The sequence below is a fragment of the Harpia harpyja genome, chromosome 10 (genome assembly GCF_026419915.1).
Source record: "Harpia harpyja isolate bHarHar1 chromosome 10, bHarHar1 primary haplotype, whole genome shotgun sequence".
In the NCBI taxonomy this organism is placed as follows: domain Eukaryota; kingdom Metazoa; phylum Chordata; class Aves; order Accipitriformes; family Accipitridae; genus Harpia; species Harpia harpyja.
This window is the reverse complement of record NC_068949.1, coordinates 8841287-8867671: the sequence shown is the minus strand read 5'-3', so window position 1 is coordinate 8867671 and position 26385 is coordinate 8841287. Positions and strand designations below refer to the sequence as shown.

General features: G+C 42.4%; 1 protein-coding gene across 6 annotated transcripts in view; it reads left to right on the top strand.

Annotated features, from left to right (window-relative positions):
- The window catches only part of SGMS1 (sphingomyelin synthase 1), a 109088-nt gene that overhangs the window by 33371 nt on the left and 49332 nt on the right, over positions 1–26385 (top strand). For 4 of the 6 annotated variants that reach the window (XM_052799379.1, XM_052799381.1, XM_052799377.1 and 1 more), the window contains exon 2: positions 5856–5972. The gene's annotated coding sequence lies outside the window, so the exon portion shown is untranslated. Of the gene's footprint in view, positions 1–4206; positions 4402–5855; positions 5973–26385 lie in introns of those variants that run through there. The other 2 variants (XM_052799382.1, XM_052799378.1) reach the window with 1 other exon arrangement.

The following is a 26385-nucleotide window of genomic DNA, read 5'->3' as shown; positions in this document are numbered from 1 at the left end:
AGCCAGAATAGGTACCAGTCAATGGCAAATGATCCATGGGGTGCCAAACACCAGTTTGGTTGGCAGAAATAAGCAGTATAATAAGCAATTTGAAGTAGTTCCTATTGGTGGCAGAATACAGGGAACTTCGTTTGTGTAATTGTCTGTTCCAAGAGCAGCAGCGAGGGCCTTAACTCCGACCTGCATTCCTTATCGCTAACATGTTTGCATAATGAACTCACAAGGTATGTTGTATGAAAGGTCATGGCTGAAGGGGAGGCTTGTCATTTCCTAGTCACTTTTCGGGAAGAGGCATGTGACCTTTTATGAGTAGGTTTACTGATCACAAGTTGAGGGAGCCCTTGGTGGTTTTGCCAGTAAGCAAAGAGCGTGTGTTTCAGAAGCAAATGCTGCAGCAGACAGCATTGCATTCAAAAAGATGTTAGAACAGTATACCTTGAGATGATTATCAAAGCTGAGACTTTCAAGAAAGTCCTTCTAATAGATACATGTGTATACGTATGTATGCACTAAGTGGACTGCTAGTGGGAGCTGTGTGTAATGGAAACCTCCTTCCAAATATCAATCCAGAAAATACGATCTGTCTAAATAATAAGACCTTGGCTTTTTATAACCTGGGGAAATTATCTAGATAGGTCCAACTGCAAATATCCTGAAAATGACCTAACTATGAGTTAGTTGCAGTGTGCATTTCATTTTATTAATGTTTTCTAACCTAGTAATAACTTGCTTTTTAGAATTAACTTATCTTAGCTTTTTATCTTCAAAGTATTTTCAGGTGAATCTGGGAAATTTTGAGTATCTCACCCTGTAGGAACAGTTGAAAATATCAGTATGTACCAAGTTGCTTCTCAATGTCCTGGCATCCATCTGGTGTAAAGATTTCCAAGTGTCTCTGGGGCAGTTGGCATCCTAAGTGGTAAGGAGACTCATAGCAATGTTGGGGCCAGATTTGTGGAGAGCAACGTGTCCTGTCAGGTGTTTTTTGGAAGGCTGAACAACAAGAAGGTGGGGAGGAGGTCTGAGAAGGGGAATGATTATTTTGGGAACAGGGAGAGAGACTGTCTTCTGTTAATGGGATTGCTATTTGTTGTGTAGTCGTGTGTTAGACCTCCTATGACATGACCTAAAAATAAATCCAGACAACAGGCAAAGGGGGTTTTGGATCTCGTTGTTTCTTACTGGAAGCGAATTCCCCCTTTGTTATATCTCCCCCTCTCTCTGCTGTAGATATTTAGTAAGAGACCTCAAAAGTTTGTCGTTTTAAATGGTGCTCATGCAGTCTTTTTTTCCCCACACTTCTAAAAATTGTACTTCACCTTATTTACAGCATAAAATGGAAATCAAGACTTGGTGGTGTATTGGCTGACTTTGTACAGGCTAGTGCGGAAAGTACACAGATGTCTTAGATGTGAGGCTGAGCACAGTTGTGTACTTCTGTGCTAAAAGTGCAAATTTTAATAGTGAAGAAAGCATGCTTGCTGCAAACAGTATCTTTCATTTGTCCCTGAAGTCTTTTGAGCTTTCTCCACTCAGTTTTGTTCCCAGTCCCCCGTTCAGGTCACTGGGACGCTGGAAGAACTAAACAAAGGTAATCCCATGAATAAACCTTGCTAATTCACAAAATTATGTTGCTGTCAGTTGTGATAACAACAGTTCTCTCAGGGCTTTGAGACACTACGAATGAGTTTGCAGCATGCTACCTGTTTTGCTACCATCTTTCCATTCAAGAAAGATGAAGGGGATGTTTCTGGGCTGCCTCCCTTAGTGCTTCACCAAGCACTGATGAAAAATGTGGTGTGTCTGCAGGGGGGATTTATCTCTAAATCTTCCTAAAATGGAAATGGGAGCTAAAAATAGTCTACTCTCTTACAATTAAAGACAAAAATGTAAAATGGAAGTTACCCTAAAATATAATAGCAAAAGCTGGGGGGGAGTTGTATTTAGATAATGGTTCCCTACTGCAGATCTGTCTACATAAAACAAATGATCATTCTTTTCTTAAATATGCTTTCACTGGGAGTGAGCTCTACATTACATTAGCTGTATGATTTTATTGTCTCTGAAGGAAGAGTGCAGAGGCAAACAACTGTAGATTAGGAGCAATTTGCAAAATAGTCCAGTGATTAGCATGCCTTTGGAGATGTTTTCTGTGTAAGAACTGCATCACAAATTTTACTGGCTTCCTATGTTCAAAGAATTAACTGTGAGGAGGATTAAAATGACGTCTTAGACATTGGCTAAACATTCTCTTACAATCCCTTACGTTGTCTTTAAATCAATTAATTTGACTTCTTTAATCCACAAGCATACTGGGTTGGCAAACTCGTGCAAGTGATCTATTTGGGCTGAATTTCTCCAGTGTATTTTAAGGACTACTTTAGTGTGTCTGGCAAACGAGAAGCAAACAAGCCAGTGAAATGTGGAAATACGCCTGCATTCCTGTGCTAGGGTGTAAAATGAAAATGCTGCTCTAATCACTGAGGTGCCTTTTCTAAGTAGTAGTTGGCAGCTGGTTAATCCAGCCTTTGCAGACAGTCCTGATCCTTGCTGTTTATGTTGGGTAAGAAAGTAAGACAACAGCTTTGCTCCTTTTGCAATAGTGCTGCTTGCATGTATGTGTTAAGTGGGAAGGAAAAGAGGAAGAGGAGAATCCTCAACTCCAAAGCTTCATGTCTGTGCTTTGCAGGCACAGCTGATGTTCAGCACAAGGAAACATTTTTACTTCTGTAAAGTCTCGAAAAGTGGCCCTCAGTACTTAGAACACTTACTCTCCTAAATCATGTGGACGGTTGGTTCACTTATAATTCTGCATGGATAATAAGGATGGTAGCATTCATCTACAAAACATTGGAATATTAATAAAATAAATTATTTGCTCTTTCTGGAAATCCTGCAGGTTTCTGCAAGCTGTAATCAATTTAAATGCATTAGTCAGAGGTGCAGCTTCAACTCTAAGCCTGTCCTAAGCTCGAGGCTGTGCTGGTTACAATTTATTAGATCAGGTGTTGTAAAGTAGTGCATATATTCTGAATAAGCTAGCAATGCTCTAGAAGGTGTTTGGGTGCTATTGACAATGACTGGTAGTTCTTAGCCATCTTGTATGGAGAACAAGACTGGCAAGTAACTTCAGACATTAATCTTCACAGCATCAAAACCATCAGAATTTCTTCTCAGCTGGTGCTTCTGCATTAAAGAAATGCTGCAGATGTTAGAGCAAGTGGTATCACAGACAGAGCTGAACGTTGTCACGTTATATGCTAAAATAGAAGTGGGTTTCTCTCGTGCTGTTATGGTTCACTATTGCTTAGGAACTCCAGAAGCTGAACTACTTCCATAAAGATATTAACATGCAGTTTAAGGAAAGCGGGCCCTGAACTTGGCAGCCTGTACCCCAGCAGAGCAGAAGCCACCGCTGTGCAAACAGAAGGGGCTTCCTCTGGGGGAAGGAGCAGAGGATGGAGGAGTTTGGCATACAGGCTAATCAACTGAGGTAAGATAGACCTTTTATTTTCTGAAAAGTGTGTAACAAATGTTATAGTTTTTAAAAAAATACAATGAAGGGCTGTGTGTGCCACAAGAAAAAGACAAATGAGGTCTAATCAAACCTTGCCATACAGTTCTGCTATCAGTGAAACTTTGGTAATAAATGAAGCTAACTGTTGGTGTGAATTGCTTCTACTTTATTCTAACTGGCTCAGAAATAATACCGTATGTGGCAGAAAATATGTCCTTACAGGGTCTGTATGGCTTTATACCGGAGAGTAAGAGGCTACAGCTAGTATCAAGCATCTTGGGAGTTCTTGTGGTGTTCAGCAGCACATGCTGATTCATTACTTGCTCATCGAAAATGTCTGTTTACGTTTGAGTGCCTGTTTATGCTCCATCATCTCTTGGATCGAGGGGGAACCGTCCTTCCTGGAAGAGCGGGTACCCAGAGTTTGGAGCTTTCCCTCCAGATGCAGGGAGGGGTATGGCAGGCTGGCTTTCTCGTGGTTAATGCTGGTGCCACTCTCAGCAGATGGGCGGCTTTTTGGGCTTCATAAAACTTGGCAGATGAGTGAGCGCCTGTGAACAGAGAGTGTTTGGGATGTGTTTGGGAGGGTGGCTGTTCTTACGAGATAAGAGTGCAGTTACTCATGGAAACAGGGCCTTCCTCCTTACTGAAGATGTGCTGGTGGGTGTTCATGGGATAGATAACTTCTCTTACATTTTGTGAACATTAGCTCTTATTACTACAATCCTACAGCAAACAAGGCAGGATAGCAAGGCTTTTACTGAGCAGCTCCGCTGCTGGCGGTGTACCATGGTTCTATCTGGATGAACAAAAGCCATTTGACTTCCACCTGTTACAGAGGGGAGTCTTCTGGCTGCTGGAGGCTGGGCTGGTGGGTGCTCAGGGTAGGTGTTTGGAGGGGGGGGCTGATGGCACCCTCCCCAAAGCACTTTGATGGATTAATCTTGAAGATGAGGCAAGAATGCAGTGTAAAACCCAGAAGTGAATTTCCAACTAATCCTAAACGTAGCTAAAAAGGAGTCCGAGAAAGCAGAATTGCCATGCTGCAGGCTGCTTGCTTCCTGGCAGTCCGTTATTTGGGTTTGGTTCTGCTTCAGCAAGCAGAATATGACCCCCCACCCCCGCCCCAGTATTTGAATCGGGATGTATGAATCGTAGACTTCTAACTAATGTGAATGGAGCAGGAAGGCCATCTTGTTTTCCCTTATCTGAAAGTTTAATTGAAATAGCCCTGCAGAACCCCGTGCGAGAGGGGGCTGGTTCTCTTCCGAATCTCCCCCGGGGTGTTGTCTCCCTTGAAAGCTGGGGGAGGTTGGATGAAGAGTGTGTTAGCTTCCCAGCCGTGGGGCTGAGTGGTTTGTCTACTGCTGCTGACTCTTTGGCTGTGCAAAAGTTAGGTAACAGGGATGGAGAGAAGCCTGTTAGCTGGGTGCTGCCACTTGAGGATTTTGGTCACATGCATTTTGATTTTTACATTTTGTTTTGCTTCGGTGCAAGTGCTTCCTCTCTCTCGTAAATGATCTTGGTTATCTTGAAGACTAGCAGAAAAGGCTTTCAGCTTTCCTCCTTTGCTCCCCCTGCATCAGCTTATTTATCAGCAAAACCTGTTATCTTGTGTGATGCCTGGTTCAGAGCCTGGGTGACTTTACCAGCTCCCTTCAGAGAAAATTTTGAGATTTGTTTATTTAGTTTATGCTCCAAGTGGCAATGTGTATCCCAAGAGTTGTTCTGCCTGATTGCTCTTTTGTTAAAGAAAAGGTGCTCTGGGTATCACTGGAACTGAATATGACTTTCAAGAGTGAAACACTGAGATTCCCGTGATGTTGGGAGCAGACAGCTTGTGGTCTATGGTGCCCTTGGGCCAAATCAGGTGGTCAGTGACCCATTTCTGGCAGCTCCATTTCCCACATTGTTCTGGGGGTGGCAGTCTCATCCAAACCACTCTTTCCTGGTACAGGCTGGGAGGAAAATGAGTGTATGCCCAAGATAAGCTCCTGCAGGAAGGCTGGTCCATGTGGGGAGTAGCGGATCTGGTCTCCGTGGGATGCCACAAAGTGCATGAAGAAGCACTCCAGGCCTTCTTCAGATCCAATGAAAGCTGCTTATAGGCCTCTTTGGACGCAGTAATCTTCTCTCTTTCTGTGCCCTTTGGGAAATACTATTTTTAAAATGCAGCTGTCCATGTTAGCACGGTCTTTACTGTATATCCCAGCTTTTGGTAGACCTTGACGTCATCTTCACATTGTAATAACTCCTGATATTTTAATAGAAGGCTTGCTGTTAGCTCTGCTTCTTAATATGTAATTATTTTTATTTGGTGGTTTGTTTTTTCTTTTAGTGACTCTTACGACTACGTGAGAAGCAGCCAGCAGCAGGTCTTCTGAGCTTTGATTCTCATTCATAGTGAGCTTCTAACCCGATGAATCAAGTGCTCTGGGTAGAAAAGCAATTGCAGGTAAGTAAATGAATTTTGCATTTTCAAGCATTTGTGTTTTTGGAGTGGTGTGTTTTTTCAATACTTTGTTTACTGTAAACTGATATTAAATGTGAGCTGAATTTGGGTAAGTTCTTCGTTTGGACTTGCATGGGCAGTTACCCATTTTGCTTTGGATTAATGATTTTTTGCGCATGTGCCAATGGCAGTGTTCAGCACTGGCAGCAGTCAGTGTCCCCACTTGTGTATTTGCATCGTCTGACTTGCTGTCCTACAGCTGCGTGGCACTGTTTCTTTTGGCACCTGTACTGGCTGCTTTCTTTAAGTGAGGCTTTCATTTAAAATCATGGCTTAGTAGAGACTGTGATGATTCCCTCCATTTTCTGTTAGCTTAGACGTTGCTTGTGCCAGCCTGGCACTCTCTTCATTCAAGAAAAAAAAATTATACAAACAGTCTAACTCCAGTACTAAATTGTTTAATCTTAGGAAAAGGCAACTGAAAGATCACTTAGATCGGTTCCTTTTTCCTGCTTCCAGGTAAGGATAACTAAGAGCAAAACTTGAGAAGATGCAGGTTGTGTATAAATGCTCCAAAAACCCTATTTAAAAGGAAATCTTTGCCCTTCTGGCTGTTGAAACTGGAGTGATACATTGGGTAGACAACCAGACTGGTGGCTGGAATACCTGGTTTCTGTTTCCAGTTCTGGCTTTGATGTAGATGAATGACCTGCAAAGAGAAAATAAATGGGGTGTATACCCTTTCTTGCTGCTTGTAGTTATGTTTTTGTCTTTTAATAATCCTTTGAAGCTGTGCGAGGATTTGCCGAAAGGCATCTTTTAAGATTTTTGTGGTTCTGTTGGGTTTGATCTGTGCTGGAAAGCTCCATGACTGATTTAGGAGCTAAAGGGGGAGGTGTCATAAGAATCAGAAAATAAAAGTGGAGCCATTGGGCATAGAGATTTTGAGAAAGAGTGTTTTTTAAAACTGTTACTTGTTTGTGTGTAACCTGAGTGACTAGCACATTGAATGAACCAAGTCTTTTGTGCCTTCTATTCCTTAGTTGGGAAAGTGCTGCCTTTTTCTCAAAATGTTCTTGAATATTAGTGAGACTGAACTGGCTGATTCTGAGAGGCTGTGGTGAGGGACAGAGCAGAAAAGCAGCTTTCAGTTGTGATTCTTCCTAATGCAGTTGTAATTCTTCCTGTGGATGCCTCGAGCAAATTTGGTTTTGGGAAAGTTGGTTTTAGCCCCTCTCCTACATATGTCACAGTACTGCATGCCTCTAAATCTCAAGTGTTGTACAATTAAGATGTTGAGTAGCGCTTCCAGAGATACTATAAGAAATACCATCAGTGATCAGAAATAATGAGAAAAATACTGTGACTAAACATCAGTGCTGCTGAAATTGAGGGAACTGATTTTTTTGTGTGTTGCACATAAGGTGAATCGTTATGAGCAGGTTTTAATTTTGCAGTTGCTGCTTTCTGAAAGCTGGCATCTATGTGATATTTGTTCTGGACAAACCGTAATATCTAGACTTGTTTTCATCAGTCATGAGAAATTCCTGCTTTCCCCACCCTCCTTCAACTATATAAATATTAAGGGTGGAAGACACTTTTACTAGATGCCAGAAGCTCGTGTCACTGTATTGATTCAACTTTTGTTTCCCACAGGCGTTATGAATAATGTAGTAATCTATTACTTAAAGTTTAATGCAGATTTAATAGGGGTTGAACATCAACAGGTACAGTGCAAGAGGCGCAAGGCTGCTTTGTTCCATGCTAAATGAAAAAGTTTCAAACCAAACACTGTTGGGCATGTTGCATACCTTGTTATTTATGTGAAGATATTACTTGCAGGTGCCTTGGTATCTGGGACCCCTGTATTTTTTGTGTATTTGTCTCAATATATGGCAATGTGCTTTACAAACTTGTGGGGTCACAAGGCACATGGATGACTCATTGCTGCAATCTAGGGATCTAATACAGTGGAATATCAAGATACTGCTGTCTTTTCAATGGCTTTTTTTTTTTTCTTTTTTTCTTTTTCTTTCTTGGTATGAGTATTATTTTTTTAAACGAAGGGAAAACATCCCTTTCTCCACTTGTTAGCTTTGCAGAACTTGAGCCTTAAAATAATCCAGGAAGCCTTTTGTTATGTAAATACACGCATCCTTCAGCTTGGCACTGTATGTGCTTGATATAGCTGCTTGCTGAATTCTCTTTTAAATTTAAGCTTCAGTGGCTTCGAAGGAGAAACCTGACATTACTTTTATATAGCACTTAATGGTTCTGACCATGGCAGCTCTCTGGACTCGGAGAGCAAAGCAAACGCCCTGATTGCTGTATGATGACAATGTAACAGTGACTAAAGCAGACAGTGCAGTCGTAAAGCAGTGGTTTATGGCTGGAACTCAATTTCTGTGTATCATAATGATTTTTCTTTAAGCTTGTTACCGCTAGGGATGCTTATACCTATCAAATTTAACTCCATGGAACAGAGCCTCAGTGTATGCGGTAGCTTTTAAAAATATTTTTGCCTAAGTTGCTTGTTCAGAAACAAATATGTGTATGAATGGAGCAAGGGCTTGGAATGGTTAAAATTAAATTCCAGTGCAGACTACTTGGTAGTTTAACAGGCACTGAGATTTGCAGCCATCAGATTTCCCAATCAAATGGGCAACAGTTGGCTGGAGCAGCTGTTTAAAAAGAAAAAAAAAATCAACAAAAAAAAAGCACCAACAAAAACCCACCACCTTGTGAAATGTCAAATGTGTGGGAGATAATCTCCATTAAAAGCAGTGACTGGTTTCTGGGTGTTGTCTTGTACGCTTAAAAGCACATTTGGGGAAATTTATTAATCATGTATGTAACTGAATGTTAATTTAGAGTTTTTCTGTACCCTGAGTGTAGGACATGAGTTCATTGTGACATTGACTTTTTAAGTAATACCTTTGCTGCTAGGAATGCCCAAGCTTAAGTTGCTGATGGCTGAAGAGGTGACATGGCAGCTAAAGCCCAGGATCTGCTGTGTAAGCACTGCCTTTATTCACCTTTTGCACACAATAGGCAACAGCTTTTACAGCAACACCCAGCCGACCTGCTGCTGGTTTTACCCTCGTTCTCTGGGAAAGCGTGGACATCGTTCTCAGCTCCCGTTTGATTCCCCTACTAACCTTCCCCCTGACTTTTTCCCAATGCACATGAGCTGCATGCATCGAAACTATCTCATAGAAGTGGGAATGGCAAGTGGATGTTGCAGGATCTGCCTAGGTGGTTGTGGTTTTGGTTTTGGTACAAGCACAAAGTCCACAGGTTGTGTTTTAAAAGTAAGGAGGATGAAGAGTGAATCCATGCAGTCCCCTGGGAGTGCCTGAATCCAGTCTATGGTCTGATGTGCTGCTGCTGCCTGCTGCCATGTTAATGGAGCAATTGTGTACCAAGAGAGGAGTGAGGAGTCCAAGGAGAGAAGCAATGGCATAACATCTTGGGCACTTACCCAAACCTGAAGATTTAATGGAATTTTGGAGCAGATATTGTATGTTGCCTGTGCTCAGTTTGTTTGGATCGATCAGATTTGACTTTGGTAGATTTCCGAGCCATTGCTGCTTATTAAATAGCTTGGCTGGTTCTTGGTAAGCGAGTAGCGTAAAGCAGGTTGCTGTCAATAGTTTCATTCTTGTCTCCTAATTCATTTGCCCTCAAACACATAGCTGCTCCCCTGTTTCTTGGAAAAGGCAAAGGATGTGCTGGGAGGAAATGGCTGCAGTTAATGAAAATAGGCCATACCTGCTGCTGATTAATTCTTAATCCAAAGAGGGAATCTTCCTTTTCTGGATTTGTTTGTCAACTGAATTAGCAAATGACTGTTCCTTTGTCCTGAGGCTGGCTCTGACTTACTTTGAGATTGATTCATAGGTTATGGACCCAAGTAATAGGATTTCCCATAAGGGTGTGCTCACCAATTCTTGCATGTTTTCAAAGAGAAAATGGGTTTTCTGTCTTGCTTTGCATCCTATTTGCTTGTGCTCCTTTTTGCTTTGGCTTAATTTTTGCTAGTTGGCTCTCGTGTACATGAGGTTTCAGTTGGGATTTGATGGCTAATGCCATCCCAGCTCCTTTCACGTGTCACATCATCTGCCCGAGACATCTGGGGATGGGACAGGGCACCTAGCAAATACCAAAACAACTGGCATGCTCTAGTTGGGTTCAAGTGCTTGAAGAGTGAATGTAAATACATTTAGTTTCTACCTGAAAGGCAGTTACTGCTTTAAAGTACAGCACAGCTCTTTTGCAACTCTTTTCGCTTCCTTTGAAGGCTGAGCAGCTGACGTTGAACTCTGGGCTGCTGTGCCGGGGTAGCTCTTAGCATGCAGTTAAAACATCAACTATTATGTTGAAGTGCAAATGTTATTTTGTGCTGAAGTCATGCTGGAGATGGTTCAAAATGTCATGTTTATTTGGATTCACGAGGGGAATGCCATCTTGCTGATCTGTAATCTTGCTTTGCTCTCTGGTTTATATCTGGTTTCTTTGCATTCAGCAAACCTGTATTCAAATGGTGCTGAAGCATTTAATGAATCTGGGCATCCTCTTCGTCTGCAGCCCAGGAGACATAGACTGTGATGGTGACACTTCTGGTTTTTGTGCCTTTTGGGAAGCTGCATTATTAATCGGTTGTTTTCCCCCAACTTCAGTCGCTAGATGGATCCAACAGGCTATGTTGCCATGTTGAATTAGACCCTATTAAATAGCTCTCTCTTATTGGATAAGTATTGACTAGTTTGTTCATTATTTTAATGACAGACGTAGTTGTTTAAAATTACTCCATGGTTTTGGAGTTTTATTATTCCACAGATGATTGGAATTCTTGCACAAGATGCTTTGTTTCAGTTAATTCGTTAAATGTTTTGCTCTGTTCTCATAGATTTGTTTTCAAGATCCATTGAAACAAAAAGGTTTTTTTTTTCCTGGCCTGTGCTCCCCCTTCCTCTGCTGTCCCCATTTCCAGTGAATAGTTGAAAGGCTGTCAGCAACTGTTTTGACAGATTTCCATGTACTACTTAGGAAGACAAAATGTTACATCTAATACATTTTGCTCCATGGTGATAAATAGGTTGCAAACGGTGGGTAGAATATTTGGTATTAAAATGCTGAGGGATCTTGTAGTCCCAGCGGAGGATGTCTGCTGTGTCACCAGAGTCCTCTGTGACTGTCCCAACTGTTCAAATCATGTGTGCTTCCAAGCTACATCTAGGCAGACTTAAATATCATCTTGTCTGGAGCATGCTTCTACCTTTAGGTTCCTCCCTGCCCTTTTCTGCATCATGGAGCTTCATTGCAGCCATCTCCAGACCTGAACGCATCGCTAAATTCCCCAAGCTTTACTAATAGTTTCTTGGAAAACTCATGTAAATATAGCCTTAGGAGCTCCCTGAGCTATACGGCACATCTTGAAAGGTGAGTGGCAGAAAAGGTAAGGAACACGCTTTGCACAAATGCTGTTTTTATTATTAGGATACGTTGACTGTGCTTACAAGGTTGCTTCAGATGTTTCATGAATGCTGCTGCCGATCCAAATTAACTGATGCCCTCCTCAGCCTGATGCAGCTACTTGTGTCAGCCCCCTGCCAAAGATTTGGAAGTTTACGTCTGACAGCATAACTGCCCTGCAATAGTACTGGTTTGTCAAACTCTGTCTACTCCAAAAATAATAATCTTGCATGAAAAGCATTTAAATGAAGCCAGCAGCAGATGCAAAATTGAGCACTGTAGATAAGACAGAGGTAGACTAACAGGTCCGGGCATAGCAGTCAACATGGACAACATGCAATACTCCTGAAATCAGTTGTAGCACTCAACTTGCACTTCCTCTTGATGTTTTGTTTTGTTTTGTTTTACCCCCCTATGTTTTAGTCTTTTGTGAAGCTTCTCCAGGAAGGCAGCTGAACACCAAGAATGCAAAGGCACTGACTCCAGTTTTGCAGTGCTCTACAGTTCTTGCTGATCCTGTTTAAAGTCCCCAGATAGTTGATCTGGGAAACCTGCTGCTAAATGGATGATCTAATTCCTAGTGAATGCTGTGATCATAAATATTACCCTATATCACAGAAATTATTTGAAAACTGGTGTGTATTCCTCAAGCTGTCAGTTGTCTTTCAGCATCCTCGTTGTGCTCTTTCATCTTTAAATGCTTGTGCTGAAGCTCAAATAAACTTAGCTGTCAGCAGTTATAGGATGCCTCTTCTCATCTCCAGCTGCTCCTTAATCATAGCCATACGTGGCAGTTTAAAAGCTGTTTACAAAGGAGATAAGGCAAGTAGCTATGCTGTAGCTGCCATTTCTCTAAATGATTTTTCTCATACTCCAGTAATATTCAGCACGAGGTTGTGTTTGTGCTTTGTGAGGATGTCAGCTTGCTCAAAGCGAACACGAGCTCTCTGCTCTTAACCCCTAAGGTCTATAGAAGCAGAAGGACAGCTCTGTCCTTAAATCGGTGCTAGGTCTGAAGCATCACCTACCGGTTAGGTGTCAGATTTTTAGCAAGGTGGTAACATCATCGAGCCAAGGCTGGATTCTCTAAGTGCACTGACTTGGTCTGGTTTAGAGCAATGGTTGCACAGGTAAATTGCACACAGTATCCTAAGATACTTAATCACAAATATTATAATCACAAAATTGCAAGTGGTGCATGAAAATACACTGATTTCATGTCCATCCCTCTCAAGATTTTCCCAAAGCATTCTGTCAAGAAGGGTTTTATAATGAATAGATGGCTCATTTGTCAAATTTTAATAACTTGTCTATGGTGAATGCTATGTTAAAAGTATGAAATAAAGGAGTATACCACAAGGATAAAGAGCTTAAAAATGTTTTGACTCTTACTGGGCTACATTCTGTAGGATTTAGTTTTACAGAATATATATAAGGCAGTATTTTAGGTCTTATTTACACAGCTGAAGCAGCCAGTATGAAAGTGAGCTAATTTCTGTGTGTAGGGGGAAATATGTTGTGTACTCAGCTTCACAACTCAAATGCACCACTGTTTGCACACAGAATTGCCTAGCCAAAAGTGAAGGGGGCAACAGCAGATAGTCACTACTTGTATTTCTCCACTGTAAAGCAGTGCCTTCGTTAGGAAACTTTATTCTGACCCTCTTTCCCCTGTGCAATGAGTATTGTTAACTACTGGTCCAGGCTCAAATCAAAACTTTAGCTCTTAAGTTAATGGTATCTGGGGTTGTAATCTTAAACTTCCAGGGAAACCAAATCAGATCATTTGGGTTGCTGTTGCAACTTGTTAATTCAAGAGCTCTGCTGTTGATTGTCTTATGACAGTGTGATGCCTGCAGCCCTGTGAATTGAGCAGTCTTAAATCGGCATAGTTTGGGTGCTCTGTAGTTTGGCATGGTGTATGCTTGTCCTAAAAATGGTGTTTCATGAGAAGTGCTTCCCTCTGAGCATGGAGAGGTACCACTGCTGGCTTGGGACCGGAGCCGTCAGCCTGTTGCTCCTGTAACGTTATGTACCACATGTGTTGGGGTTAAGGTAAGGAAAGGGAGCTCCTCTCTGCAGTTTCTAGCACAATGGTCAGTTTTCTGCAAATTTGTCCCCTCTGGAGGGGAAAAACAAGCACAGTAAGGTTTTACTGGATTTTCAGTCGTCGTCTTGAGTCTCTGCAATGGCAGCAGGAGGCCCAGAGGCTGAGATGACAATGTGAGTTGAGCTGAGCTTGGAACAGAAAGAGGGCACAGGAGGAATTCAGGATAAGGCAGAGTTTCAAGGGGGAGTAGAGGGTGAGTGACAATGCAGTAACACCCTGCCATCCACGGCAGGCTTTTCTGTCTGTTGCTTTGGAGAACCATTGCGCATCATTTAATACCCACTTTGGCAAACTGTCTTAATACTCTTTTCCTGTCCCTCACCGTTGTTTGGCTTGATTTGACCTGGATGAGAAGCAGGCATTGGAGAAAGATGGTGCTGAGAGCCAAAATCTTACTATTCAGAAAGATGCAGCACGAACGCTTGCACTGGAAGATATACGTTAGGTATCAGTGGAACAGCCGAGACCTTTCAGGGTGGCGATCCAGTTGGTGAACAGTTGGACAAGGTTACGCAGGTGTTGCAAGATTTGATACCTTGTTGTAAGGAGATCTACCTGTCAAAATCTCATGCCAGTGGCCATGTGTCTCTGTTAAAGAGTGCATACTGGGTGGGCAGGAGGGTTTCCCTGTACAGTGTGAAAACTGGATGGAGAAGTGGTCTAGAGAGGAGTGGCTTACTGGAAAAAGAAGGGAACAGAGCATCCAACAACCTGAATGCCTGAGGAGTAGCCTCTGGCAAAGGAGTGCTGTTTCACAGACCATGTTCATATAATTTGAATTTTACAAGTGAGAACTCTTTTGAAACCTGAAATTCCAGGTGGAGTACCCAAGAAAGTCTGTTCCTGGTCCTGTTGATTCTCTTTCTTCTCAAGGTGGCGTGCTAGATGCTCACTTGAGTGAAAGCCCAGTTATCATCAAAAGCAAAATTAATCCATCCTTCCTGTCTATTCCAATCAGCATCCAAAACTGTGTAGTAGGATTACCTGGCAGGTTGTCCCAAGGAAGAGCTTTATTTTTACCCCACAGCCTTACAAGGTGTAAGTCTAAAGCCTTAGAAGATCATTTCTTTAAGTAAACTTATATAAACAGCAAATTTTCATCTGCACCCTGCTGCTTCTTGCTTTTGCAAGATGCATCGTCCCTGCAAAAGTCATGCTAGTTCTGAAGTTCTTTCTTTGTGCATTTGTAATCCCATTGTTTGTCAGTAAAATGCCTGCCTAAGGACTTTTTAATGTTTCTGCACTGATTCTTTAGTTTTAGCTGGAAAATTCTTATATTCAGCCAGTATCTGCTTCTGTGTGGTAATTTGGGGTGGAGTGAAAATGGACACTTTAAAGCAAATCTGTATTGCCATCCTGTGTTGGGAGGAGTTTGAGGTGCTGAAAACTGGGCAAAAACCTGCATACCGGGCAGGAGTTTCAGGATACAGCTCAGCCCCTTGGTGTATGGTGATTATTAATGACACAAAAGGTGTTCGGTACTCTGTTTCCACATGAAAAGAGGAAATGAGCATGTGTCGAGCATAGGTGAGGTAAGGAATCTGGTATGCAGTTCAAGGTCAATGAAGCTGTAAAGCAGCAATTGGTTACTAATAAAAAAGCAGGTTTTTTTCTGTGTGCCTCAGTAGAGGTCATTTTGCTGGTACTGCATCAGGAAATAATAAATACAGGTGACCAAAGTAAGTGTGTGTGTATGTGCGTGTGTGTATATATATATATTTTTTTTTTTTTACAAAGCACAAGCAGCTTGAGATGCACGTTCTACTTGTTTTATATGGAGCCTGTGGGCTCTGAATTCAGGCTTGCCAGCTCTGAACATGAGATCCATGCTCCCTTCTCCCTGCTGCTGCCTTCCTCCCTGCTCTTTTGGCTTCAGCACCTGCTTTTGCCCTTTCTCTTCCAGGGCTTGCTTGAGCTGCCAGCAGACCTGTCGCATGTCTGCAAGCCTGAGCAGCAATGCAGAGTAGGGGTCAACGATATGTGTGAGGAGGGGGGGATGCCGATCTGATTCTCTGAGCAGGAAAGAGGGGCTGGGGTGCCCATTGGGTTGGGGCACTTTGCAAAAACATGGAGAACCCTGGGTTGGGACATATAAAAGAAATACGTGGTTCCCAAGCTGTGCCTGGGCGGCAGAGGGTGAGCGCTTTAGCAGAGGGAAGCAAGAGGACGGAGGAAGGCTTCTTCATGCACAGACAGGGATACGATTAATGCCTTGCTCTGCTTGAAATTAAGTTTTGTAAACAGCTGTTGTGAGAGATTAAGAGATTACTGCACTTTGCAGGCGCTTTCCTGTCTCTGAAACCTAATGCTTGTTTGTGCAGCACTGGCATGATGCAAAAACATTAGTTTCAGGTTTTGTTCTGCTCTTGGGAGGCTTTTTTTTCCCTGAATTTACTGAAAATAGCTGTAAAGTTAAAGCAGTAAATGAATGAATGTTATTAGTGAAGGGGTAGAGAACAAAACAACAACAAAAAAAACCCAAACAAAAAAACCCCTCTTTCTCCATGATTCCCTGTGTCTTGAATGCCAGCTGGTCCTCCATCTCCAAAAAGAAAAAGGTTCAGCAAAAGGTGATGAAAGTAATCAAAGCCATGGAGCAGCTGTTGTATAAAAGGAGGTAAATAGACTTTGACTCTTCAGCATGGAGAAGAAATGATTGTGAGCGGAGGAAGCGAGAAGAGGAATGTTATGCAAAGCGTGAGCAGAGGATGACTGTACTGAGGCCCTCCTCATTCAAAAAAATAGTGTCAAATAAAACAAGGAAGCAACAAGCTTATAACAAGGGAAAGTTTTTCTTTCAGTGGTGCACAGTTATGCCGTGGCATTCCCTGCTGCAGGATATTGCTGAAAGGTTAGAGGTTCAAAGGAGGCTGGATAAAACCTCGTCATGGCTATTAAAGACAGTATCTGCTGGCTCAGGGAACAGTTATTAAAGTAATGTTTTGAAGAAGGTAACACCATCTGTGTTAAACTTGCTGCAGAAATGTGAAACTTCTTTTTGTAAGTTGGTAATAAATAATGCTTAGCTGTTTTCAAATGCCGTCTCATATAGATGTGTGCTAACGCAGGGGCTACAAGTTGGAGTAGCAGATTAAATGTGGGATTTCTTGGCTTCTGTATTATTTCATATTTTTGGTAGCTAATGGGAAACAGGGCCACAGTAGCAAATGATTCAGGTGATAAAAATTGGTGTTTAAGAGCAGATTATAGCAGCAGTTGTCTTGGATAATTTGCTGTGTTACTTTACCAAAGTTTTGCAATTTGGAGCTAATAGGAGAGTACTAATAGCTAGGTAGGTTGGAGTGGCAGCTTGCCAGGTGGTGTCTAGGGTAATGATCAGGTTACTGCGATGCATTGGAGACAGACCGGCTTCAGTATTTCCCTGCAAGCTCGATTTTCAGCGTGACATAATGTTTGGGTAGAGCTGAAACTCTGGGATTACACCATGGAAGTCACTGGGGCGGCTTGGAGGGTGAAGGCTTCTTTTACAGCGTATATTGCTTTTTACTACAGAGAGGTGGTTTGCTTGGCTGGCATATGAAAGGACCAAATTTCCCTGGAGATTTTGGCTCTTGGCAGCATGTGGGTGTTATGAGGCTTTGAGAGCTGGAGGAGGATGGAGGTGGAATAATGTCCTTTGAATCAGAGCTGTTTTGACATGCTAGAAAGAAATTGCCAGCTATAAAGGGGGGGGGATCAGACATTGAACCACTCTACAATTTTGTGCAAAGAAAGACTTGGAGCAGGAGGTGTTTAAAAATTTATACTGGACTGAGTGGGGTGAAAATCAAAGTATAGTAAGCATGTGGTGGGGTCAGCTCACATGCTGTGCATGCATATGGCAGCTTTGCAGCAGCACGCTGCTAAACAGTGATACCTTGAAAATTAAAAGAGAGTCTTGGTTCAGTGGGCTCCATCCCAAGGCGTGGATTTGGTGATCTGTGTGATAACTTTGAGAGTAAATTCAAAGTGATTTATGCATCTTCTGATCTCTCTTGAACTCTGACTGCTTGTGTCTATTGCTGTGAGGTGGCTGCTTTGGTATTTATGAGCAAGGTGGAAACTACTGACCTGCTTTGCTTCCTCTGAAAGGCAAGTGATAGTTCTTACTGAAGATGGCAAGGGCAGTATTTCTGAATGTGCTTGGACTAAATTTACGGTAAGGAACCAAAAAGCGTAGATGGTGACTGTTGGAAGGGAAAGCATGTATTTATTGCACAGTGGCAATAGGCTTATAGACAGTTTGGTTTATAGACAAATATTGTTTGCCTGTATTTCTGTAGCCATAAGCAGTTAGCAAATTGGATTTAAAAGCCTAAACTTTGCTATAATCTAGAGACCTTTTTACTTTTTTTTTTCTATCCCATCTGCTGAGTTCTTGACTCACGGCTGAGATGTCACGTGGCACCAAGAGAGCCAAGAGAAGTGACGCATCTTGGTATCCCATGGTAACTCTCCCTTTCCTTCATTTTTAGCTCGTTTGCTTTGCTACCAGATAGAATAACCTGACTGTGGGATTAGACTTGCTTTGCTCCTAAGTAAGTGAAGGTTAGGTTGCAGGGTTTTCAGTCTCTAAAATTATTTGCACACGGTAACCCAAACTGTCCTTTAAAAAAACCCCAAACAACACAACAAAACACAAGCAAACAACTCCCACTCCAAAACAAAACCAACACCCCCACCACACACAGAAAACTAGAAGCTCCCCACTCTAACTTCTCAACATGCAGGAAGTATCGGTTGGGGCTTTTACTCTTTGTTTGCCATTCAGAATATTGAAGCTCGTCTGAGAAGTTTTTGCAAACCACAGGTAGACACCCTGCAAGCACCTCTTGGTCTCAGAGGTAAAATTCTCACCAAAGCTAAATTTGCAATTCCGGTCTTACAATTCACACAGTTGCTGCTGGAAACTTGTTAGGTGATGTTTTCTTTTTTTCTTCCTCCCCACCCCCCACCGGTTGTTTTTTAACCTCTGATTGTTATATGCAGTTACTAGCTGCATCTTAATTAGAAATATCTGACATACCTCCCAAGAAAAGCTCATGGTTTTGCTTTCAGATATGCTGATATTCCTAATATGCCTACATATCCACTGCTAACTTTATTGTATTAAAACATCAGTGGTATGATTTGGTTAGCCTGAAACTCAAGGCTGCAAATACAGTAGCTCCTCACCTAATTTAAACAGTAGGTATAGTCTTTGCAGTTGTATGTGAGAGACCTTGAACCTCTTCTTGCACACTGTTTCTGAACCCTTCCAGGCCCGTTTTCTAAGTGCCTTAAAGCACAGCTAGTACAAATCCTACTAAAGCAATGTAAGTCTGGCTAAACTTTGCCCTGCCAATTTGATTTTTGCTTTAGGGGAGGGAACAGCTTTCAGAAACCCAGTTTATTCTTGGGGAAAAAAAAAGGGTGGTTGTGAGCACATGTAGTTCATGTGTGCTAGAGGAGACTGTGCTGAAGTTTTGCAGTGTGGCAGGATTTGCATTTGCTGTTGCCACAGCACAAGTGAGTTTACGGCTTTTCAGTTCCCTTAGCAGAGGGACGGAGCAGGAGTTTTCAGAGTTAAGGTACCACTGCATGGAGATGACTCATTTTGGTGTGTCCAACCGATTTTGAATTGGTTCTTGAATGAAAGAGAATGCTACCATGGTGTTTCTGTGCTGGGAGGCATAGAGATGTAGTCTTGAGCTATTTTGGCTTCCTGGATTTGGGGCAGTTGATCTGCATGATGTGTGCTCTTAACAGGCTGCTAAGCTGTCATCTGGTATACAACATAGGTACAGGCACCTGGATATTTGGAAGTATTGCAAGACTTCTCTGGTATGCACGGACACTGTCTTCTGTAGTTGTGCCGAAGCAGGGTATGTATGTCTGTTTGCTCTGAACAGGTATTTAGTACAAAGCACTGTTCTTATTGTAATGGGACTGAATTGCCTTCTGTTCGATTTTTAGTTACATGCAGTCCAAGCGTGCTAACGTGAGCTGTGGGTTTGCATCAGGAGTGCTGCATGGCGAAATCCAAACAATAGGCTGCTTGTGGCAACTGAAAGTGGTGGGGGAGAAAAATCCCTCTTCTGTAATTGCCAGAAAAAAAGCAAGCCTGTTTGCAGCAGGAATCAGCAAGAGTTTATTAAGTCATACTTTACTTTCCCCCCCTACATTTTCTGCACAGGTTATGATGATTTAAGCATAAATTGCTTAGGCAGAAAAAGCAGTTGGCCTGTCTTTTAGTTACTGATTGCAGTAGCTTTGACGTAGCGGTATGAAGAAATGCTATACTTTTCTGAGGATGACAGTGTATGCGAGAACGATTTTGTTTTGAGAGTGCATTTGTGCACGTCTGTGAGTGTATCTTCCAAGCAAACTCCTTTACAAAAGGCTTCTAACAAAAAAGGTAAAATTAAGGATTCATTCAGTAGAACCTGCTGGTGGTAGATTTTTAGCCCAGACAGTACCAAAAAATAGTGTATATGCTTTTTGGTGCTTTTTTTGTTCTCTCGTTTGGATAATACTGTTAACCTTGCAAATGCTAGTTGGAAGCAGAGAGAGTTCAGGAGCCCTTCCCAAACAGGCCAGGCTTTCATGATGGTAGGGGAGAAGTCGTGCTAAAGAAAAAGATCTGAGCTTGCAGTGTGCTGAAGAAATAAAAAGCAGCGTAATACAGGTATGATGTGTCAAGCTGCTGTAATGCAAATGTTATTAAGCGTATGCAGCTGGTGACTGTGTTGGAAACAAAAAGAAGTGTCAAAAGAAAGGTGAGGAGTTTAAAGTCCACAATAAAAGATTATTAAAACAAATAATAACAAGTTTGCCTTTCAGGACAAAAAATCGTACCTATGTTCAGAGGCAGGTGGGTTAACCTCCTTTGAAGATGGGAATATTTGTGTGGACATGGGTTCTGTGTCAGAGGGCAGCTACACTGTAACCAGATTTTTGCCATTTTAATAATTTTAAGTAAGTGTGCAGTATTTAATAGGTAGATAATTGAATTATACATTCATGTAGCTGAGATTAAAAACTATCAGCTACCTTGCAAGGCAAGCTGCTTCTTTTTCCCAATGAAAGCCTGATGTGTCTGTGCCTTTCACCTACAGTATTTCCTGCTGCTCACGCTTATCAGCCATGTTTCATAAGTTGCCTGTGATTGCTTTTACACGCTAAACTGCTGACTTTTAGTCTATCTTGAAAATGAAATGGTTAACAATAAGCTATTTCCTGTATATTATCTTATGCAAAATACTACTACACCACTGCTAAAAAGTCTTAGGCCTGTTGTACAGAAACAAGTCACTCACCTGAGGAAACCGGAGATTGCAGTGTTAGAAAAGTTGGAGCTGGGGAGAGGAGGACTGTGATATGTGGCATATTCAATTAATACAGGATTCTTAAATTTAAATGAGGAACTGAATCTGAAATGTTGTGAGCAGGTGGCACTTTTTCCCCCCAACGAATAGCTGTAACTTGTCATGTAGGTAGCTTTTAACTGGTGTTGCCTCTAAAGACCGAGGCTCATTTAAAGATTTTATTATTGCACTTCATTGCTACCGTTGAGTTTTTTAATTACTATGTGAGAAAGTGCGTTTGTATTGATGATGTACTTAAGTTTTTGCTGTGTTGTGAAGGTCTTTGTCTGCTGTAGCTTTTTATTTTTGGAGCTATGGGTATGTAGGTTTCTGGTTTAAAAAAAACCAAGGGGGGGGGGGGAACCCTCAAACCAAACTGTGTCCTCAGTAACCAAACTACAGCTCTGACACAGAGGGAGGACAAGGTCTTACACCAGCACAGATAAGGAATGAGATCTCTAGGTGCTGTGCTCAGCCTCTGCTAACATCCTCTCTCCAGGGAGAATTGCCATGGTCTCTTCCCTTGTTTAGGAAATACTGTGTCAGAGGGAGACCCCCAGAGCAGAGGGGTCAGCTCTGTCAGCCCCAACATCAGTATCTTGTGAGATGGCTTCCCATGGTGCCACTGTGGGTGCTGGGAGCAGCTGTGAAATTGGGAATAGTGCACATTGCCTTTGGGTTTCGAGATGTCCAAGTCACGGGTACCACTGTGTCCTATCATCTTGTCCTGTAGATCTGCCTCTGATTATGTGTGTGTTGTCACTGTAGTTGATTCTAGCTACAAAATGGCTGTGTAGAGATCCCATAAGGATCTGTAGGTTCCTATATTTCTTATACTGTCCCTGTGCCCTGTTCAAGGCCTCAAAGGTATCCAGGGAAGAGATGGTGCAGGGCACCTGGATTAGAAAGGCAGAGGGATGCCGGTCACCTTTTGGAGTAGTGAGATGAGGAGAGGACTTCTTTGGACCCAGACAGGCAGGGTTGATTTCCCCAGAGAACAGTCCCTTTTCTGAGCCATAGGTCAAGGAGAAAGGCATCATCTGCTGTTGCTTTGCCTTCACACGCACCCTGCAGACTTGCAATAGGGGAATTTAGCTTTCATTTTACAAGGAAATGCCTGTTCACATCGCAGGTAGAACAAAACAAGTAGCAGCTAGTATAACAGGCAGCATATCTGGCTCAAATTGAAGAGTCTGTTGGCTTCAGAAAGTATAGAAAGATGCATCATTCAGCTTCTGGGACTCCATCAGTCTGTGGTGAGCTTGTAGGTTGGAGAGGGAAGCTAAATTAAGGACGTGTTTCTTACTTGGACTGGTGATAATTTGGAAGAAGAGAGAAGACTGTAGGCTATAGTACAGCCAAGAGTGCCAGAATTGTGAGACCCAGAAGTACTGCTCCTCACTGCTTTTTTTGGACATGGTTGGCCAAGGAATAAGGATAGGTGCTGACATGGTCAGAATTACTGGGGAAGCCTTTTGGCAACAGCATGGTACTATCTTCAAGTGAAGTTCATCCTTGCAGGCAGCTGCATGCCCCAGGGACTGGCAAATTTGTTTTGTTTTCTGTTGGCCTCGTAACTATCCAGAACACGCCCCTAGGGTGTATGGGTTGCACCTAAGGAATTACCTTTATGGGAAGGAAAATAAAGAAGAACACATCTGCTCTCCAGTAGATCTGCATCTGTGCTTTTACTTGGAGATCTTGGACTAGTTCTAGTCCACGGTATAACCTCATGTACCACTGTGGTGAGCATCTGCAGGTAATACCAGCTGCAGAAAGAATCTGTCCTGAAGCTGCTGCTATGAACATTGGGTAGTCTGGTCTGCACAGGATAGGGCTTGAGCAATTGCCTCTGTTAAGGTCTTTATGGTCTGTTCTGCTGGTAGAAGTGGAAGGAGTAGGCCTGGGTAGGAAAATTATTGTTGAACCATGACAGTGTATCTGGTTTTGATGCATGAAGATGCAATTAAGGCTTGAGGAGAAGTTTTTTGAACACTTCTTGAGAGTTTGGATGGATGAAACAGCTCTGCAGGGACTGATGGAGCCCATATGAGCCTGGAGAAAAGCTTATACAGAGTGTATTGCTGTGGGGTAATCCTCTCTATTCCTAGAGTCCCACACCCTTCAACATGGAAAGGCAAAGAAATAGGGGTTTCTGCTTTCCATTATGGATTATAATACTGCTGAAGTATTTGTATTGGAAACTGTTATTTCCCATGGGAATCCATGTCTCTGTCCTTTCCAAGAGGCTTGCTTTCTTGCACAGTCCAGTCTGACATTGTGGTGTAATTTAATGCTTTCAGTACAAGAAGTTGATTTAAGGGGGGAAAAAAAAAAAAAAATCCCTGGGTCTCAGAATTAGTTTTGAAATAGCACAGCCAGGAGAGAATTCCTATGTGGATTATTTGGTCTCTTGGGTTTTGGTCTTTTTTTTTAATTGGCCCTAAAAATGTCCAGAGGTTAAAATTAGAATGGCAACTGCTAATAAACATTTACCAGTGAATTTTCTGCAGTCAGCTTTCATTTAGCACCGAAAGCCCTGGAAAGCCATGGTCCATTTTTGGATGCTGAAGACAAACTGAGTAAGCACAGCTTCTCAGCATGGCACTGGGGAGGGCACCAGATCTTGTTAGGTTTTTGCTCCTTCTTTTACTGTTTTGATATGCATGGTGGCTGTGGAAACTTGAATTTTCCTTTACTTAGTGGTATAGCAAATACGGTCTTCCGCTATATTAATGAATAGTCATGCTCTTAACAGCAAGAGCAACTAAGCATTGCAGTGACTTACAGAGGCTGATGGCGAACATCTTGATATTGCAAGCAATTCATAAATAACGTAGGTCTTTTCTGCCAAAATCTTCTCGAGTTTATAACATCGTTAATCACAGGAAGTCCTGTGGCCTTTCTTACCCAGGAGAAAAAGCTACTGTGTCTGTCTTAGTCATGCTGTCCAGTTGCACAGTGTATTTAAGGAAGTAACGCCATAATTTTTGTAACTAGATGAATGATCCAAAACTATAACGAGGTTCCTGTTGGGTGAGTCTATAATGAAAAGGCTGGCCATGCTATGTTGGTTTTATGTTGTTCATCATTCATGTTGGTATAAATATGTTCCCTGGGCATGAGTTTATGCTTTTCTGATTCAGGACCACTCAGAAAATACATGTGGGGGGACAGGTTGTAGCTGCCTCAGCTGGAGCCTGGATATCACATATCTGCTTCTTTGGGGCAGGATGGAGTCCTGGCTTCCTCTTGGCTGCTATACTGTTTCCATATATACCTCTCTCTCTCTTTGTGTGTGTGTATGCACTTACGGTTTTGGTTTTTTCCTCTGATACCCATGATACTCCTGAAACTTCAGAAAAATGTTCATGATTCTGCTAGCAACAACAGCCCAGGCTGCTTTGATGGGTGGATCTCACAAACCAGTAATGTGCTGGATATCCCAGTATCCCTGTTTGTTTTGCAGAGCGGCTGCTGTGTCTGAATGCCAGATGCAGTCTGCTGGGGTCTCACAGCTTGAATGTGACTCTTGTAGAAGAGCCACTCTATTACTGTGGAAGGCAACTGGCTTTGCAAGCAGGTTAGCATGTACAAAAGCTTTCTGGCTGGACCCAAGTGTCTGCTTTTACTAGTAAATAGCCCTGAAACCTGCTGCACAGTACTGCTTAGAAATAATCTGAGCTACTCTTTACCTAAATAGAGTGTCAAGAGTATTAAAAAGATGAAACACAAATGTAGAGGCTTGGTGTTACCAGCCTTCAGGCAAGAAAATATGGTTCTGTTCATTAAAGCAGCTCATGGCAGTATTACATAAAAATGGCAGTCCCTCTCTGAGGCTTCTCTCCATTGACTACAGCCTAAATTGGATGGCTTCCTAGTGGTGGTGGCCGCTAATAGTGAGATTAAGTGGCAGATTAATTGACTGGGTGTAACCGAGAGCGGTTTGGTTATGGAGAACAACCTATCTTCAGTTTTTCCCAGGGGAGATGGAGTTTGGGGGTGCTGCCATTCCAGCTCCTTTCATGAGAACCAAAATCCCTAATTTAACTAAACACCAGTGCCAATGCACATTGTAAAGGCAGAGTTGCTAATGCTTTTATGGCAGTGAGGAGATGAGTTAGGCTGTAATTAGCAGCCTCTCTTTTCCCTTCCAAGTCCAGAGAGAATTCTGTAGTTACTTCTGTGTTCAGTTGGTTCTGCGTTACCGGTTTTAATTCAGTATGAAACAGTAGCTTATACCACCCAAGAGAAAAGTACCATATAAATGGGGTTTCCTGTGTGCTAAGAGTGCTGCAGGTGTGAAGAAACTAACTCCTTAGCCTCACTAGGATGAGTTGCTTTGATGTTTTGAGATGCTGGTCTAATTTTCATATTCACAGCTGCGGGATTTTTAAAGACAAAACTGTAGGTGGGCTGAGAATCTGAGCCCCTGTTAAGACCAGGAGATCAGTGCTATCTCTTTGTGCATCTATTGCGTTTACTAAAATCTAGCTTGGCAGCTACAAATGGAACAGTCTGTAAAAACCTTCCCTAGCTCCAGTATGAAATACGGTATTGCTTAGAGTGATAGACCCTACCAGAAAATGTACTTTTGACCAAGCTTCAGAGCTAGCCCAGGTTGGAGCAGGGGCTAGACTGGCTGACCCCCAGAAGTCCCTTGCAACCTGGGGCGCTCTGTGGGTCTCAGCATGGGACTTGATGACACAAGGCTAACGTTGAAAAAAACCCATGGCAAGAAGCCAGAATTGTGGATGGCCTTCAAATCCCTGTGAACAAACGCAGCGAGTCAGTTTAAAATAGTAGTGTTATCTTTTTTTTGCTGGGTGAAGAGACCGCAAGTGCTCTGGCCACAAATGTGACAGCTGTCATGGTAGATCTCAGCTGTGCTCTCTTCTCCCTTCTCAGCCCCCAGCGTGCTCGCTCTATTTGCAAAGAGAGGAAAAGGAGGAGGAGGTGTGCTAAACTGAGAACCAGTCAAGACAAATGCGCTAATGGTTGGATAGAAACATGTTTTATCTTGAGCTTTTGTACAAAAACCTGAATTCCACATGGAGACTTCCCTGTTCCTGAACTTCTTTTTAGGGTGAAATCTTAGTAGATAGGATCAGCCTTGTACGCCCCTCTGTTAATGATGACCCCCACTGGCCTCTTTTTGCCAGACTACCTCCAGCTGTGGGAACAGGGAATGTTGGAGATCTAAAGAAATTACAACTTTAATTTATCTCTTGGCCTTAAAATCAAAATTGTTCGGACTTCTGTTCTCTTACACCAGCAAGAAGTAAATATCTGCCAAGTCAATGAAGATTTTAGCTAGTAAACCTAGAGGGTATCCATGTCTGACTCTTCTTGCTTTGTTATAAAAGAGGAGAGTCATCCTCTGGTTTTTAGAGGTGACACAAAGCATTTGTAGACCTAAGGGGTTTTTAAAAGCATTCATCAAAAAGCTGATGTTAAAGGGGGGGGGGGGGGCAAAACTTGAGGG